We start from the raw sequence: 19,277 nt of genomic DNA on the forward strand, positions 1-19,277 counted from the left end.
TTTAAAAGGGATATTTTGCCATTTTTCTTTTAGAACCAGCAGAAGGATATCTCTGATGAAGAATATTTCTCAGGTTTCCAATGAAAATCTTTTCTTTCAAGTGACCAAGTATAATTTTGTCAAGTTTTCCAAGTTTTGAGAGTGAGAAACAATCCTCTGATTTTCTTGGAGTCGTAGTAGTTTTTTCCTTTGGAATGTTAACCCTAAAACAAGACCTTTCAGGTGGGTTTTGTATTTGGGCATCAAATGTACAATTTCTGAAGATACAGGATTGGAGAAGTCATTGCCAAGCTTTGTTCTAGAAATCAGGTCTAATTTTATGACTCTGATTAAAAAAAAAATCATGTTCTTTCAACTGGAAAGGTCAGAGTTCAGACTATTCATCCTGTCTCTATAAGCTTTTGTTCCAGGAACCCAGATTTATTTGAGGAGAAACCTGGAAAACTGACCCAAACAGAGAAAACAAAATTGCTTTTATGTGAACTGCAGTAAAAGCAGACAGTCTTAAGGAACTGAAATCTAAATAGTATGAATGGTCTTGTCTTAGTCTTCAGACACTTAAAGCAGCACTTGGTAGACCGTTTAGATCTTTAAGGAAGCATGATAATCTTCCAGGCGTCATCATTAATGGATTCAATCTTGGATGACCCTGAGTTGTCATGACTGTGGACAAATTTGCTGGAAATGGGTAATATTAACTTCTTTAGGGAAGGATCTCCACTGAGATTCCCCGTGGGTCATGATCTGTGGGGTCCCAGCTATGAAACAGGAGGGAGCATATGATGACCTAATATTTACATGTATTTGGTCAATAGTTGTACAGCTGGGAAATTCATTCCTTGGACATTTGAGAGTTCAAGTTACTACTTCTGGATTTTTCTCTCTTCACTTGTCCTCAGTAACTTCCTTGCAATAACTCCACTTACCCTCCTAGAAGGGATCTAATGCAAACAATAAGACACAAAGAGTCTTGGAATATGAATAGAAATGATGATGTACAAAGGACATTTTTGTTGGACTTTGAAAGTGTTTTGGCATTATTGTTGGAGAGTATTGGTAGAATGTATGTAAGCTGCAAATTTTTATTTATTTTTTATTTTTTCAATATATGAAATTTATTGTCAAATTGGTTTCCATACAACACCCAGTGCTCATCCCAAAAGGTGCCCTCCTCAATACCCGTCACCCACCCTCCCCTCCGTCCCACCCCCCATCAACCCTCAGTTTGTTCTCAGTTTTTAAGGGTCTCTTATGCTTTGGCTGTCTCCCACTCTAACCTCTTTTTTTTTTTCTTTTTTTTCCTTCCCCTCCCCCATGGGTTTCTGTTAAGTTTCTCAGGATCCACATAAGAGTGAAAACATATGGTACCCGTCTTTCTCTGTATGTAAGCTGCAAATTTAGAGAAAAAAAGTGGAAAGAGGTAATATTCAAACTAGAAGACTTACATGGTAAGTTTTACTTAGCTGGTAAAATGTGGTCCAATTTAAACAAAGTGTTTTTAGTTTTCTCAGAACAAACATCCTACATAAAGACAAATGATGATATGAGATACAGATAGAATTTAGTGCATGATCTTTCCCCAAACTACAGTCTACTGGCCAGTTGGTATGGCACACTGGAGAGAAGATAATTAAGAATGCAATTCATTTTGGGGCACCTGCGTGGCTCAATCGGTTAAGTGTCCAACTTCGGCTCAGGTCATGATCTCACAGTTCGTGGGTTTGAGCATCGCATCGGGCTCTGTGCAGACACCTCAGAGCCTGGAGCCTACTTCAGATTCTGTGACTCCCTCTCTCTCTACCCTACCCCACTCACACACACACACTCTCTCTCTCTCTCTCTCTCTCTCTCTCTCTCAAAAATAAATAAACATTAAAAAATTAAAAAAAAGAGTGCAATTCATTTTGTAGCCCACTCTACCAGATAGGGGACTTGAAACAACATATAATAGGAAGAAACTCTGCTGAAGCAATATTTTATTGGGAATATTTAATGTGCAATAGGAGATCCCCTGTTTCTTATAGTGACCTTGTAGGTGGCTCTTTAAGATTTCTGTCTTTATGCATTTAAGCGAAAGAGTTGGCTCTACATTATGGTAGGCAAGTTTTGCGCATGTGTAACTTTGGAAGAGGAGAGGGGTACGTATGCCCTGTGGGGTTGGTGAGGCAGCACTACAGCACCAGTAGCTTTTAGCAGCTACCAGATTTGCTAAAAGCAGCCACGTCCAATTAGCAGTAAGTGCCATGCACCTGCAGTTACTAGGCATTCAGCCTCTTTGGAGGCTGAATCTTAATGCAGCCTTTTTTGTTGTTGTTGTTAAATAGCAAAAATCTTATACCCTGGGAGAATAAAGAAAATGAGCAATGGCCAAATGGAAACACTCTGAAATGTATTGTTAATATTGATTTAGAATATAGAGGGAAGTGTGCAGTCAGTGGCAATTTAAAAACCATACTATTTAAAAATGCTGTTTTCTCACAGTTTATTTCCAAATTTTGAATTCCATTTTCATATGAATATTGCCGTTGTTTTCTTAGAAATTTACAATATGGACACTGGTTCCTTGTGTATGTTTCCATCATTTTCTGCAAAATCATTCACCAGGATGATAAAAACAACAGTTCCAAATTTCGAAGACATAGAAAAAATGTTCAACTTCTTTTCAAGATTTCAAATTCACTGTAATGGAAAGGACTCCTGTATACTATTAAAATGTTATTTTCAATATATATTATTTTAAAGGTTTTTTTCCAGCATTTTCCCTTGATTATTTGATACCTTTGTCCTGAAAATGTTTACACTCTGAAAGCATCTCTGAGAGTTCTGGGTAGTATAATGTCCTTCCTTGCACTTTCCTGCTTTTTCTATTTTAAAAGATACAGTAGAAGAAAGACATCTGTTGAGTTAAGCATTTTCTGAAGGTACAAGTTTCTAGTAAGACTAATAGACTGAGAAAATAATTCATTGCCACTGTACCTTTAAAAAAATTCTCAGTCATAATTCTTTTAAAAGTGCCAAGAACACCAAAAGAATCAAATCTGATGTAGAACATACAGTTCAGTTTTCTACGGGTCAGTTTTCCAGGTTTCTCCTCAAATAAATCTGGGTTCCTGGAACAAAAGCTTATAGAGACAGGATGAATAGTCTGAACTCTGACCTTTCCAGATCATATACTGAGATTCACTGTAATGTAATGAATAATAATTGGCATCTTCAACTGTTGATGTGCTTTAAAGTTAAGATTGTGAAGATCCTATACACTGTCAGTGTTTTGGTTTGTACTGCCAATTTTTAAGAACTCAGCAATTTTTTTTTAAGTTCATCTATTTATTTTGAGAGAGAGAGAGTGAAAGAAAGAAAGAAAGCATGAGCATGGGAGGGGCAGAGAAAGATAGAGAATCCAAGGAAGGCTCTGCACTGTCAGTGCAGAGCCTGACGCAGGGCTCAATCCCATGAACCGTGAGATCATGACCAGAGCCAAAATCCAGAGTCAGTCACTTGCTTAAGTGACTGAGCCACCCGGGTGCCCTGAGAACTCTGCAATTTCTATATGCATAAACCAGCTTGGAAAAATTATGCAAATATGAAGCTATTCTTGAAATTGGTTATTTTATTAAATTTGAATAGACTGGTCCCCAACCAGGATCATCAGTTGAAGTGCATAGATTATTGCTGTAGTATTTACTGGGCATATGCATTTATTTAGGTAAAAGTTTGGCTAAACTTTATTCACATGGAATTTCTAAATCCTGCAGTTCCTGGTTTATCCTGTTTATGTGGAAAATAATGGAAACACACAATTAGGTCCTCCTCCTCCTGCTTCTCTCTTTTTTCCCTACCTACATTTGCTGTTGCTTACTTTGCTTTTTGCTGGTACGTTCTTAGAATCTGTCACCTCTGTCAGTGAAATCAAATCTGCCGCTGCGACAAGCAGTAGAACTTCATGATGAGATCGGATCGATGGGTGAGTGGAGAGTGAGTCACTGGAGAGGAGTCTGAGATTGCAAGGGGATGAGACGGGGAGGGGGGTGGGGGGGAGACATCTGAAATGTTCACACAAACATTAAGTCTTCAGAATTAGCAGGAAAGAGTGAAAATAGAAGACAGAAAGTTACAGCAAGATAGTCAACAGAAATATACATTTTGGCATTCCAGGTATGATTTGAAAAAGGCGAAAAGTTTATTTTTAATAAAGAAAAATCACCTGTAATTCCCTAAATCTAGAAAGCAGAAAGTGTCTGTACCTCCCATGAGGTTAAACCTTTTGTTATTAGCTAAGAAGTGTTCCTGTTAAGTATGTCATTGGAGAGAAAAACAATTATCTCTTTTTCTAAAGTAATGTTTATGAAATAAAGGGCAACTGAGTACGATAAAGTTTCCCCCTCGGAGATCTAATATTTAGCCAAAATCTTGATCAGTTTCTTTTGCTCAGGCTGGCAGCCATTTTTAGCCCCAGTCAGTTCTCATTGACCTGACTTGGGATAACTGCTAAACCCAATGTCAGTTTTCAGTCCTTATCTTATCTGACCTGTCAGCCACATGTGACCCAGTTGATCACTCCCTTCATCTTGAGACACCCCTTCACTCGGTTTCCAACATACTCTGTGCTCTCCTGGCTTTCTTTCCTCTCCTCAGTCTCCTCTGCTGGTTATTATTTTATTTACCCAATCTCTCAAAGTTGGAGCTCCCCAGGATCCAGTCCTTAAGCTTATTTTATTTTATTTTATTTTAGTATTAATCATACCTGGTGTCATGGCTTTAAATACTACCTATCTTTCTTACACCACACACAAAAATAAACTCAAAGTAGATTAAAGACCTAAATGTGAGACCTGGAACCATAAAACTCCTAGAAGAAAACATAGACAGTAACTTCTTTGACATTGGGCCATAGAAAATTAAACTATTGGGACCATGCAAAAATTAAAATCTTTGCCTAGCAAAGGAAAGCATCAACAAAAGAAAAAGGCAACTTACTGAATGGGAGAGGATATTTGCAATTGATATATCCAATAAAGGATTACTATCCAAAATATATAAAGAACTTACACAACTCAGCAGCAGCAAAAAAAACAAAAAAACAAAAAAACAAATAATTCAATAAAAAAATAGGCAGAGGACTGAATAGACATTTTATTAAGAGGACATGCAGACACATGAAAAGATGCTCAACATCACTCATCATCAGGAAAATGCAAATCAAACCACTATGAGATATCACCTTAAACCTGTCAGAATGTCTAAAATAAAAAACACAAGAAATAAGTATTGGTGAAGATGTGGGGAAAAAAAGGAAACTTTGTACACTGTTGGTAGGAATGTGAGTTGGTGCAGCCACTGTGGGAGATAGTATAGAGGTTCAAAAAAAAATAAAAATAAAACTACCATATGATCCAGTAATTCTGCTACTGGGTATTTACCTAGAGAAAAAGAAAACACTAATTAGAAAAATATATACACCCTATCGCATATTATTGCAGTATTATTTATAATAGCCAAGATATGGAAGCAACCCAAGTGCCCATCAGTAGATGAATACATAAAGAAGATGTGGTATGTATACAGTGGAAAACTACCCAGCCATAGAAAAGAATGAAATCTTGCCATTTGCAGCAACAGGGATGGACGTAGAGGGTATAACGCTAAGTGAAATACGTCAGACTGAGAGAGGCAAATAGCACATGATTTCACTCACATGTAGACTTTAAGAAACAAAACAAATGAACAAACAGGGAGAAAAAAGAGAGAAAAAAGACTCTTAGATACAGAGAATAAACTGGTGGTTGACAGAAGGGAGGTGGGTGGGGGGATGGGTGAAATAGGTGAAGGGGATTAAGAGTATACTTATCATGAGGAGCACCGAGAAATGCATAGAATTGCTGAATCATTATATTGTAAACCTGAAACTGATATAACACCGTATGTCGATTATACTTTGATTAAATACATACATACATATCATATACCACTCTCTTTCCCGTTGGACTCTAGACTTGTCCATCCAACCACCTGCTTTACATCTTTTCATGGAGGTCTAAGGGATTTCTCAAACTTAACATGCCTGAAAACGCATTCCTAATATCCCCTCTAAGCCTGCTCATCTCACAACACATCCCACCTTGATTTATGGTAAATCTTTTTTCCACCTCTCATGCCAAAAACCCTAAAGTAATTCTTAATGCTTCCATACCACCCATCTGAATGCCAGAGAATCCTGTTGACTTTATGATAAAATATATCTGGAATTTGACCACTTTGTACCACTGCCAGCCCCACCGCCCTGGTCCTAGCTACATTATTTCTTGCCTGGAGTGTTGTAGGTAACCGCTTTCCCTGCTTCCGCCTTTCCTGCTCATAAACAGTCAGCTTGGTCCTTTAAAATGGAAGTCACATGATGTCACGACTCTGTTTAAGACTTCCCAATGACCTCCACTTTCACCAGGAAGAGCCAAAATGTCCCCCACGCATCTTACCTTTTTGACTTATGGCTAACTCGTATTCATTCTGCCTCAGGCACACGGGCCTCCACACACTGTTCCTTGGACATGCTGTACATACCTCTGATTCAGAACTTGTGCATTTGCTATTTTCACAAACACACAGCTTGCCCCTTCATTTTTCTTGAGGCCATTATTCATATTTTATCTGGGGTGAACTCTTCCCTGACCACCCTATTGAAAATGGCCACCCTCTACATCTTCTCCCCTCCTCCCTGCATACACTGCATTTTCTTCCTTAATTTTCTCTTGTCACCGCCTTCCAACTTCCTGTGTGCTTTACTTATTTTTCTGTCTCTTTATGTTAGAATATAAGTTCTGTGAGGGTAGGTTCTTTGTTTTGTCCATTGGTGTATGCCTAGGACTTAGTGTCTGGCAAGTAGTAGCATTCAGTTAATGCTTTTTGAAAATAATAAATGTGTTGAAAATAATAAATGATGATTAGTCAAAAGAAAGGAGATGACTACACAGTGTATCATTCCTTGATGGGATGAGAAGGGACGTGCATGTGTGGTGGGAGAGGGGTTTCAGGGACCCAGGCTCGGCATTAAGGTGGGTTATCACATGACAGTAATCTCCCCTCCGTACTTGGTAGGTCCCATCACCCACGCCTGAGTCAAATCAAAACTACTGTCGAGCACTCTTTTTACTAATGCCGAGGCTATTTTAACATTCCATTAAAAACCATTTAAAATACAAAAACAAGGCTGTATTACTTTAATTCTGACCTTATGAGACTCTCAGTTTTATAACTGTGTAAAGAAAATGTGGAAAGGTTGAATATATTTGCTGGCCCCAATCTTTTTATTACTCATCTCTATAAAAGAGGCTTTTAGGGACATATTAAAAAGTTTCCATCTCTCTTGTCTCTTGCCTTCCTTCTCATCTTCCTTTGTTGCACCCCAAATGGTCAAAAGCAAGACCCTGAAAGTCTGGAGGAAATGTGTTCTGGTCAGAGCAGACTGGGGTGAAGCTGGCCTAGAACTTGGGATCCTGCCTTCAGAACTGCTGCACAAGTTATTGCTTCTAACAGCATGAGCTCTTGAGTGTTCAACATTCCCGAGAACTCATTTAGCTGTTGTTTCCCCCTAGAAAGGTAAGTTGTCACTTGGATGCTTTCCTTGTTTGTGCCTTCTCCCATGTGTCTCTTCGTGTTCGGCTGGAACGAAGAGGAAAGCTCCAGTTCTGAGAACAGGTACCACAACCATGTAGGCAAAGACACAGAGTGAAGTGTTGTCTGTTAAACTGGAAAGCAGGTAGTTTTTTAGACAAACTGAAAGCCAGTAATGACTTCATCCATTTCCTGTAATAAGGCAATAGTCTGACCTTGAGGAACCTATTAAAGTATGCTTTCAAACACAGAGGCCATTTCTAGGGCTCGAGGTAGAGTGGTCGTTACCCTCAACTGTATTCTGAAACGAGGTAGTTTATAAACCATATGGCAGTTTATAAAATCCTAGGAATATAAAGCAAAATCTCCAAAATCGCCAGGAGTTTTGAAGTTCAATGTTCATGCCACGTGAACTCTTTTTTGTTTTATGTCTTGGCCATTTAGCATTCTTTAGAGACACCTGCATGATGGAAATTTAGCAGGGATTTTGTGCAAATTTGTTAGTTACAGGCTGGTTGGTTTGTTTTTCTTAATAGAGGTATCAATACAGATGCAAAGAAGCAAACTACTTTTATTAATATAGATGCTTCCAATGGGGCGCCTGGATGGCTCAGTCAGTTAAGTGTCTGACTCTCAGTTTTGGCTTAGGTCATGATCTCATGGTTCCTGAGTTTGAGCCCCACGTCGGGCTCTCTGCTGACAGTGCTGAGCCTTCTTGGGATTCTCTCTCTGTCTGCTCCTACCCCTGCTCACTCTCTCAAAATAAATAATAAATAAATAAATAAATAAATAAATAAACATATACCAAAATATATAAGATGTCTTGGGGGGGGGCTCCTTTCATCAATGGGGCTTAAAATATGCCCATCTCTTCAGTTCTTTTTTATGCATTTATTTAACATTCAATTTGTTCTCCCTAAGTTGTTCTATAATACGGCAACAGGATAGTAATAATAATAATAATGATGCATTTAGAATCATAAAATGGTGGCATGTTTGAGCTCCAGGGGACTTTAGAGAACACCTAGCCCAATCCTTTATTTTTACAGAAGAGGAAAAGTAAAGATGGGCAGTAACTTGCCCAAGGTCTTACACTGAATTGCTGGCAGAACTGGGCATTAAATCTGTCTCCCCAAGTCTCTGTCAGCTGTTCTGATCATTAAGTCACAAAGGAGCTATTTCTCAAAATGAAGAAATAACATGAAGTTATTTTTGAAAATAGCCTTTCTCTATTTTTCCAATCATCCAGAAAAACAAAAATTATTACATACTTTGGAGTAACTAAACAACAAAATATTCAAGACCTACTATATATCTAGAGAACCAAAAATAAAACCAGCATCTTCCTGTGATTTCCATTGCATGAGACAACATGGTATTGCTCATATATTTTCAAAACTGTGTTTATGTTAGATTCTTATTATTGTATTTAAATGCTCAACAAGCTTCCTTGATATTTCCTGGGCACGTGGAGCCCTGCCGTCCCATGCCGTGGAATTTTGCAGTGCTGAAGTTGGTGGCTAGAACCTAGACAATGGAAATCTCGGGACACTTTTTCATTTCTGATAAACTTGGCACAATGTTGTGACTCCACTTTGTAAATATTTTTGATGTTTTAAAATGAGGTGGCATACTCAAGAAAGCTCAGGGGTCAGTCTTACAGAAGTGCCACTTCTCTTCTCTGGTATCAGAAAGTTGGATCCTTCTAGAACCTTTCTTTATGAGAACCGGAAAGGGTTGGTGGAAATCTGAACATTATAAAGTTAGTAACATCTTAGTCAAGTGAGTCTGAATCTACGCTACAGATTAAGCTATGTACAGTTTACTAAGCGCTCTAACTAAAGTACACACACAGATGTGTGAACAAGCTGTTGGCAGGAGTCACTACCAGCTGAAATCTAGGTAAGATTGCACAACCTTTGATTTGTGTGGACCAATTTCCCTATCCCTTCAATATACACACATTTCCAGGAGACTTGTTTCTTTCAGGCTATCTTTGGCCCCTAGCTCTTTCTTCTTGAATCAACTCCATGCAGGTCATTTTATCCTCCTGTGGGTCACATTCATGTTCCATACTGAGTAGATTCAGAGGTGGAATTCATTCTGTTTCTTTTATTTCTGCACAGGCCACTCAGACAAGACCTTGCAGTTACTGCCAGACCCTACCAAAGAAGAGTTTACAGCACAACAAACAAGCATCTGGAAACAGCATATTAAAATCCCTCTTCTTAAAAAATCCATTGTCCAACTCAGACTCTAACATCCCTGGTGCCCTCAACTCTCCTGTCTACTTTTCTCCTTCTATCCATCTTGAGAGCAAGCCCAACTTCAGTAGTAGTGCTTTTGGTATTGTCGTCTTATGTAATATTTCGGTTAATTCTTTGTTTCGTTTTCTCCTTATGGTCTTGCTTGACTCTATGCACTAAAAAAACAAAACAAAAACAAAACAGAACAAAGAAATTAAAACCTGATCCAAATCAAACCAAACCAACAACCCAATGTGCCATTGAATTATTTTTCTAAGTGAAGAATATTTCCCCCCTGCAAGGCGCCACTTGTGACACACACACACACACACACACACACACACACACACACACTTAATTACAGTTAATGCACAGTTCAAGTAACATCATGGTCCTGGTATTAATTCTAGTCCTTTCTCATTAAGATTGGTGGTGAATGTTTTAGCCCCAGGTAGCTAAGGGGAAGTTGCCTGCTGTCTTTTAAATCTGGGTCCTCTTCTTTTAATGACCTAACTTGATCATCTTCAATCAATCTCCTTTTTGGATTTCATCCATCTCAAATGAGCTTCTCCTTCTATATGAGCTACTGTACCAATCACTGAGAGAATTCAATTTGTTTGCAATTGCTTGAGGATCTGACTTCACTGTACAGTCTTTGGAGTATAGTTCTAGCTATTTCTTTTTACAACTTCTATCCGGTTCTGTGCACATTATGGAAGTGCAGTTCTTTTAAGCCCTTTTATGTACATAGCAACATCTGCCTCTGAACTTCCCTGTAGCAATGGGAATTTTAGCTACTCTGGCTTTGGCGTGGAAGAAATAAATTCCAGGTTGAGTGTTCCTTCATAAAGTCTTCACCTATTACTCAAATGTTATGTCTGGTTACCTTCTGTTTTGTCCTAATCAGTGTCATCTCTGTTTGCAGGAACTGGGGTTCTGCTTTTTAATTTTTCTTGCCCACTGTGCAGAGGGTATACCGGTAAAATGAGTCACTACTAAAATGAGTGGGGATCCAGAAATACCCCCATATGATTGTTACCTGAATTTAAAAACCACAACAAAAAGCTATCTGTTCTATGCATGTACACCATTTAATTAGAAATGATGAGGTATATTTTTTTGTTCTTGCAAAATATTCCAACTTTCAGGAGTGTGGGATCTATTTATGCCAGGAAAACAATGAATACTTTCTCTCTTCGTGAGAAGGTAGCCAGAATATCAAGATTGGTTTAAACAGAGGGGCAACAGGTGAAGTGTAATATAGTTAGTATTTCATTGATGGTATTTCTCCCAAAATCAAAGTGGCTCTTTTATGCTATCTGTAAAGTTGAGTATAGACGTTGCTAAGGGCAGTGAATTAGAATATAGCTTTTTTCCTTGCTTTAGAAAAATGTTCATGGTCCCAAGGTAGTTAAACGTCATATGCTTTTCATGAAGAAATATGGGTTGTAAAAAAATTGTTAATGACCATTATGTGGATCTTTGTTAAAGGAAGAATCTTAGAGTAGAAATATTGGCGTGCCTGTAGATACCTGGTTATAACAATGGATCTATTATGGTAAATGTAGAATTCCCGGATGGGTTTCTTACTGCTTCTCTGCCCTGCTTCCTAAATGCTCTTTTGCAAGAAGAGAGACCTAGAGTCCTTCTAGATTAGTTGCTGCCTCCCAGAATCTACCCCCTCTTCTGACTCCATGACGGTAAACTCCCTCCACATACCTAAACCAGGGACTGTTGTGATAACTAAGTGAAAGCTCTTTGTGAAACTGCAGGCTGTTTGAAAAGTGCTAGACTAATCAGTAGACACTGTTTTTATGCTAAGATTCTCATAAAATATCAATGGATCCCTTAAATTTCAATTGCTAACCTCTTAAAAGATACAAACTCTTTATTCTTTATGATTGAGTTCTTGCTATGGAATATTGGAAATCTAGGTGGAAATATATGTGCCATACGTGTGTGATATTCTGCATATCAATGTATTTCACTACACATCTCTTACATTTATGGTTAAGGGTATTACTTTTGAGAAGATATATATACACTGTGTGTATATATACATATATATATGCAATAAATATATGCAATATATATGCAATGTTCTACTCACATGCTGTTCAGTTACTGAGGAACAGTCTCTGGGCCAGTGTTATTCAGATGTTTCTTAATACCTTTCCCTATACCATTTTTCTCATGGCTAATTATTTGACACACAGAGCTCAGAGCTGTCGGTCAAAAATATAAAGAATTAAGCAGCAATATCTGAGTGGTGATCACTTAAGTATTCATTTTAATTTTACTTTTTATTTATACATATATTGTATATATTTTTTGATACGTATTAAATAATCTTAAAATGAAAGTAATAACCATTCTCATGGAGTAGTTTAAAATAGTAGAAGCTAGGGGCACCCGGGTGGCTTAGTCGGTTAAGCATCCAACTCCTGGTTTCAGCTCAGGTCGTGATCTCATGGACCCTGAGTCCAAGCCTCGCATCAGTCTCTGTGCTGACAACGTGGAGCCTGCTTGGTATTCTCTCTCTCCCTCTCTCTCTGCCCCTCCCCTACTCTCTCTCTCTCAAATAAATAAACTTAAAAATTTTTATTTTTTTTTTAATTTTTTTTTCAACGTTTATTTATTTTTGAGACAGAGAGAGACAGAGCATGAACGGGGGAGGGGCAGAGAGAGAGGGAGACACAGAATCGGAAACAGGCTCCAGGCTCTGAGCCATCAGCCCAGAGCCCGACGCGGGGCTCGAACTCACGGACCGCGAGATCGTGACCTGGCTGAAGTTGGACGCTTAACCGACTGCGCCACCCAGGCGCCCCTAAACTTAAAAATTTTTAAATAAAAAAAAACAAAAATAAAATGATAGAAGCTATTGAATGGAAATGGAAATTTAGACATGGAAATGAAAATTTAAGCAAACACTTCCTTCAAATATCTCTTTCACTTATATTCCTAACTCTTTGCAGAGGAAATTAAACTCCAGCCACTGTTCTTTCTTAGAGTAAGATTCATGGGCTCTGTGGCATATTTCCATTGCATTCCTGACTGGAAAGACAGATGTTCAAATCTGTCTTCTGCTATTCTATTCCTCAGCTCTTTGATCTTGAGTAATTTCTGTGCCTAGTTTCCTCATCTGTAAAATAGGATAATAATAGTACACATCCCTTTTGGATTGTTGCAGTGATTACATGAATAGGGCGATGCAAAATAGTATACCTACTTGCTAATGGTAAGCCCTCAATAAATGTTAGCTATTATTATTAGCATTTTAGTTCCGGCTCCAGTCATGTGACCTTGAGCAAATTATTTACATCTGGATTTCAGTTACCTCTAAATGAAAGGATTGAACTAGTTCAGTGGTTCTCAAACTTAAGCATGTCTCAGAATCACTTAAATGGTGTGTTAAAACACTGATTTCTGGGCCCCACCCTTAGAGTTTCTGATTTAGTGGATCTAGAATGGGGTCTGATAATGTGCATTTCTAACAAGTTTCCTGATGCTGGCGATCTGGAGACCACACTTTGAGAATCCTTAGTTTAAACTAAGCAGTGAGTGATTCTCCTTGCTGCACATTAGAATCGTTGAGGAAGTTTAAAATCCCCATGCCTGGCTGTACCCTGGACCAATGAAATCACAATCTCACTGGCACTACCCATGTCTGCATAGCTTTAAAGTTCTTTCTGTGCTTCCAATGAGTAGTCAAGGTTGACAACCACTTCAAAGGTCTCTTCCAGGTCAAAAATGCCCATAATTCTAACCTCAATGAAGAAGAAAATAAATTCATCAGGAAGACCCTATGTTCTATTTTTCATGCCCGGTCTACCCCTTGAAAAAGAAGCTTTTTTTTTTTTTTTTTTTTTTTTTTTTTTCATTTTTTTTTTCAACGTTTATTTATTTTTGGGACAGAGAGAGACAGAGCATGAACGGGGGAGGGGCAGAGAGAGAGGGAGACACAGAATCGGAAGCAGGCTCCAGGCTCCGAGCCATCAGCCCAGAGCCCGACGCGGGGCTCGAACTCACGGACCGCGAGATCGTGACCGGGCTGAAGTCGGACGCTTAACCGACTGCGCCACCCAGGCGCCCCAAGAAGCATTTCTTTACTAAGGTGCATATCTGTCTTCGGAGCATCCATTGGGGCACATGTTGTTCAGCCTGTAGCAAAACCACGTGGCATGGCTGAAAATTGCTTTGGACTTGCCAGATTATTTTACAAATTAGTTTTGCTTATTTGTCATTTTATTATTGGAGAACACCGTAGGCATCTTTCTTTGCATCCAGAGGATTGCTCTGACTTTAAACCCCAGCTCTTCCATTCACAAATTCTATGATCTTGAGTGAGCTTCCTCATTTCTCTGTACCACACATTTCTCTGTAAATTGGGAATAATTACAGAACCTAATTGGTAGCGTTTTGAGAATCAGATGGGTAAAGTTATTGTTTGTGTTTAGCACGCAAAAATGACCATTAATAATCTAGTGTTTTAAAACATATTTGAGGGGCGCCTGGGTGGCGCAGTCGGTTAAGCGTCCGACTTCAGCCAGGTCACGATCTCGCGGTCCGTGAGTTCGAGCCCCGCGTCGGGCTCTGGGCTGATGGCTCAGAGCCTGGAGCCTGTTTCCGATTCTGTGTCTCCCTCTCTCTGCCCCTCCCCCGTTCATGCTCTGTCTCTCTCTGTCCCAAAAATAAATAAACGTTGAAAAAAAATTAAAAAAAAAAACATATTTGAAATCAAAACCACTTTGAGTATATTTCAATGTTATTTATGTATAAAGACATGTAAATTAAAAATATGTTGAACTGTATAAGCTTAAAATACATACCAAATATATATAAATTAATGTCAGGATGTTTAATGTGTGTTTAAATGTTTCTCTGTATTTCTTTTTTTTTTTTTTTTTTTTTTTAATTTTTTTTTCAACATTTATTTATTTTTGGGACAGAGAGAGACAGAGCATGAACGGGAGAGGGGCAGAGAGAGAGGGAGACACAGAATCGGAAACAGGCTCCAGGCTCCGAGCCATCAGCCCGGAGCCCGACGCGGGGCTCGAACTCACGGACCGCGAGATCGTGACCTGGCTGAAGTCGGACGCTTAACCGACTGCGCCACCCAGGCGCCCCTGTTTCTCTGTATTTCTAAAGGCAGTGTATTTTCCTATGTTTTCTATAATCCTTACAAAGCATATGTATATAATTTCCAAATAATGTCCTCTGTAGCTCCTGGAAAAGTAGGATTGTGTCTAATCTTTTGTACCTCTCTTAGTACACACCACCTTGTGAACCTCTTGCCACTGTTCCATATGCAGAAACCTCTAGGTATACTTCTTTCATTACGTCTACACATTCTCTCCATCTTGCTGCATTCTTCAGTGGCGTAGACAGATTCCTCTTCTTATGGTGGAAAGAAATAGGCATATCGAGCCATTCCAATAGGCAAAGGCAAAATTGTCTTTTTGTTGGTTTGTTTTTGTGGGAGGGATTGTTGTTGCTGTTGCTTTTTAGTGTGTGTATGTATCTTGGGGTATATCTCTCTCCCTCCCCGCCCCCTGGAAGCGGAGGGAGAGTGGCATGGTGTCAGGGGTCAGTGATGCATTGGTATTATCTTTTGTGTTGGAGGAGCTAAGTAAAGGGAAAGATTCTCCAAGGTTGAGAAATGGACATCCAGGCTTGAAAACAGTTCATTGTTGGTTGTTACGGCAGAAGAGGGGTGAGTTAGTTGGAAGAAGGCCAAAGAAATTACCCACAGCTCAGGTCCTTTTCTAGGACATATCAGTCTTCATCCATTCATTCACAAGTTCAGCTTATATGAGAATACAAAAATGAATACACCATTTCTAAGTCCAACGACCTCACAGCTGATGGAGCTTTGGGGAATGGACAATTTAAAAATTTAGAAGTTAACCACTTACCGTAGCCTGGGTGAGTGAGTGAAGGATTCTGGGAGGAAATGATGCCTGAAAGATGAATATAAGTCAGGCCAATTAAGGGGGTGGTGAGGAGAAAGGCAGCCCTGTGGGTAAAGGGAAAGAGGCTGGTGACTGCAGGGAAATAAGGCAGTGGAGTGTGGCTGGAGCACAAGCTGTGAAACTTGTCTCTCTCTCACTTTGTGACGCTTGTCTCTCTCTTGCTTTGTGAGGCTTTGTCTCTCTCAACAGGTCAGATTAGCAAGGATGATGATCATCTGTCCTGGTTTCCTTGATGATGAGACTTTCAATACTGATGGTTGAAAACCCTATCTTTATGTGGGCATCCACCCACCGAATCATGGGCCTGTTGGTTTGGGTTTTGTTTTCTGTCTGAGTAACAGAAGAATGTGTTAAAGTTGGGAAATGGAAAAGGAGGGAGGGAAAGGTGTGATTTTTGTAGCTGGGAAGAGGACATTCTCGATGAAAGACTTGTTCTTACAACGGAGGGTTGCTTCCACAAAGAAAGACAAAGAGTGGGGGGCTCACAGAGAACAGCCTGTGCCCAGAGCTGGTGAGAATGAAGGGCAGTGGGAGATTGTTGGGGGTACAGTCCTTGAAATATACAGTCTGGAGACAGAATACCGGAGGTTGGTAGAAGAAACAGAGCAAAATATGGAACGGGGACAAAGTTAGTGGAATTTCTTTAAAAATGTGTGGTTTCCATTATCAGTTCATTAACCATGACGAAGATGGTTATGTAATTATATTCATCGATATCCAAATTTCCTACCATTTTTAGGTATTTATGAGTAGCAATGAGGTTCATTGAAGACAGCTTTCGATCGTTTTGTCGAAAACTTATGTCTATTCACTGACACAAGTGCTAGGGTCTGCTGCATGCTTTTCATTAACCTGGGGGTCAGATAGGACCTAAAAATATTTTTATATACAGTACTTCATGTGATTCTGTAGACACTTAACATGTTACCTCTTTTTAAAAAAATCTTTAAATCAACTAGAACAGTGTTGTGCAATAGAAATATAATGTGATTCACATGTATCATTTAATATTATCTAGTAGTCATATTAAAAAGTAAAAAGAAACCAATGAAACCAATCTTCATACATCTTACTTAACACAATATGCTCAAAGGACCATAATTTCAAAGCATTATCAATGTAAAAATCACTAATGAGATATATTGTATTCTTTGTGTCTTGTACTCACTCTTTGAAATTCGGTGTGTATTTTTTACTGATAGCACACCCCAATTCAGATGTTAAGTATTCCTTAGGAATATTTGATCTGTATGTAGATATCTTAAAATATGCAGTTAAAAAGTGGATTCATATATCTACGTTGTTACAAACATACTTAAATGACTTTTCCAATGACTGAATCGGTGTCAGTTTTATAAGTTAGATTAATTAAATTAATCGAATGAAATAAAATTTAAAAAATTAAAAAAAAAAACCCTCATTCCTCAGTCAAACTAGCCACATTTCAGGTGCTTACTGGCCACATATGGCTAGTGGCTGCTGTAGTGGACAGCGAATGAGTAGAATACATTTAGTAAGATTAATTTTATTACTCACTGCACATTTTATCACTCTTCTTTGTCATGCTATTGCCATTTTTAATTTTTTAACTGATTACAAAGTTTAAACCTCCCCAAACGCTATCCTTTTTGTAGGCATCAGTTCCATAGGCTCCCTGTAGATGGCAGCACTTTCTACCTGAAAGTGTAAAGGGGAGGAGTTGGTAGGACTTGTTTCTCAGATTCTAGCATTTTCATAGAAAGAGTCAATTCTGTGGAGAATTCTTTGGTAGGTTAGAATCTTTTCCGTTCTGTTGTCATTCTGTACAGATGGCTGTTGATTATGAAAACAGTCTCTGATCTTCTAATCTAGAAAATTGCATGTTCCTAAATTTTGGGTAAGAGAAAAGAAGCACTCTGTGAGAGGAGAAAAAGATGCAATTAAAGGACTTTTATCAAAATGCTTTATTTGTTCAGATCCGCACTTTGGACATGGTGATTCCAAGTGCCACTTAATAAGACTTTTCAAAGTAGATGAGAGGTAGATTTTGTTTTACATACTGTGGCAATGTTGATCTATTTGTTCTTTCATTTTCCAGCGGTTTTGGAATTGAAATTTTTAGAATGCTTGCAGGGTTTCATATTATATAAGTGTAAGTTATACATATCTGTATAAGATTCAAGTTTTTACGTTTCAAAACACTTCTCCCTTCACCTTAACATCACATTTGTGATAAAGGAACATGAGATTAGGATGAGCTATCAACAAGAGAAGTTGGAGAAAATCAAGGTGGGTTTCCTGAGGACTGATGCCTATCTTCGTATACAGCACCCGAGAGCCCTCTGGGAGGAAACCCCAGCAAACTGTGGTGTGTTTTCTTGATTGTCTTTGATTGGCATTTCACAATCACAGGCTCTCTTTCCCATAATTATCACTTAGTCGGTTTCTCAAATAGAATGTCAAGGTTCTGTTTGAATTCTAATCATGATTTTGCTTATTCTAGTTTTATTCAGTCATACTGAATTTCATACTATAACTAGTACAAGTCTAATATCTATGCTTCTGACTCAAACAATTATGGTTTTCTTAATGTACTCTTTAGTTCTTGTCTTAAACTTGAACATATTCTGTGAAATGGTAGAGCAGAGTGGAAAGTTTGGGGAGAAAAAGACACCTTTTCTCGTGACAGGTACACATAGGAAGTTGTGCTAAGGCATGTATTTTGCTTAAATTTCCTCTTTTAATCTGAATAGCAATTTTTTACAGATAAGGAATCTTGGACTTAGAGAAGTACAATACCTATTGTTTAGCAAATTTAATTTATTGAGAAATTAAAATATGGTGTCATTTTATAATCTCTTGCACCATAAATTTCTGGTTGTCTTTCTGCTGTTTAGATAGTTTTCTCTCCACTTCCTTAACAGTTTTTTTTTGTCTTTTTTTTCCTCAAAGTGTAACAATCGTCCAAAGTCCAACACTTGGCTTCTGCTTTTCTTTCTTCTTCAATTATCATACCCAATCTCATGGTTTCAACTATTTTCCCATGCACGTTAGTGACTTGATTCTTTCTACTAGTTGGAATAGGATGATTGCTGAATGAATAACAACATCATAAATCTCAGCGGCCTATTTCTCTTTTGCACACAAATTCTAATGCAGATATTCCCCATCTGCTTTCCTGGTGGTTCCCCACCAAGTGGTGACTCAGGAGTCAGCTCTCTCTGTCTTTACTTATCCTGTCTCAGAGCCGTTTAGCAATCTGGTGATGTCCGTGGGTCACCTCTAAGAAAAATGTTTCTAAATGTGAAAAAGAAAAAAAAAAGATACAGTGACAGGTCTAATCACTAAAATTCAAAGCTAATTTCAAATTAGCAATAGGTCAATGCATATATTAAGATATATGCATCAAGTATAATATGATGTAAAATATCCGTGATTTCTATTACAAAGCCACGTTTTGCTAACACTAGTA

General features: G+C 38.5%; 1 long non-coding RNA gene across 4 annotated transcripts; it reads left to right on the forward strand.

Moving 5' to 3' along the window:
- The first annotated feature begins 1,366 nt into the window (after positions 1 to 1,366).
- Positions 1,367 to 12,307, forward strand: LOC116738086. 4 transcript variants are annotated; one of them, XR_004343678.1, is made up of 4 exons: positions 1,367 to 1,448; positions 3,886 to 3,964; positions 7,415 to 7,593; positions 9,735 to 12,307. It is a non-coding gene; the product is annotated as an uncharacterized LOC116738086 (long non-coding RNA). The 4 variants fall into 4 exon arrangements; XR_004343679.1 differs by lacking the exon at positions 3,886 to 3,964; XR_004343676.1 differs by lacking the exon at positions 1,367 to 1,448 and having other exon boundaries at positions 3,481 to 3,964.
- Positions 12,308 to 19,277: the final 6,970 nt, after the last annotated feature.

The sequence above is a fragment of the Lynx canadensis genome, chromosome B2 (assembly GCF_007474595.2).
Source record: "Lynx canadensis isolate LIC74 chromosome B2, mLynCan4.pri.v2, whole genome shotgun sequence".
In the NCBI taxonomy this organism is placed as follows: Eukaryota; Metazoa; Chordata; class Mammalia; order Carnivora; family Felidae; genus Lynx; species Lynx canadensis.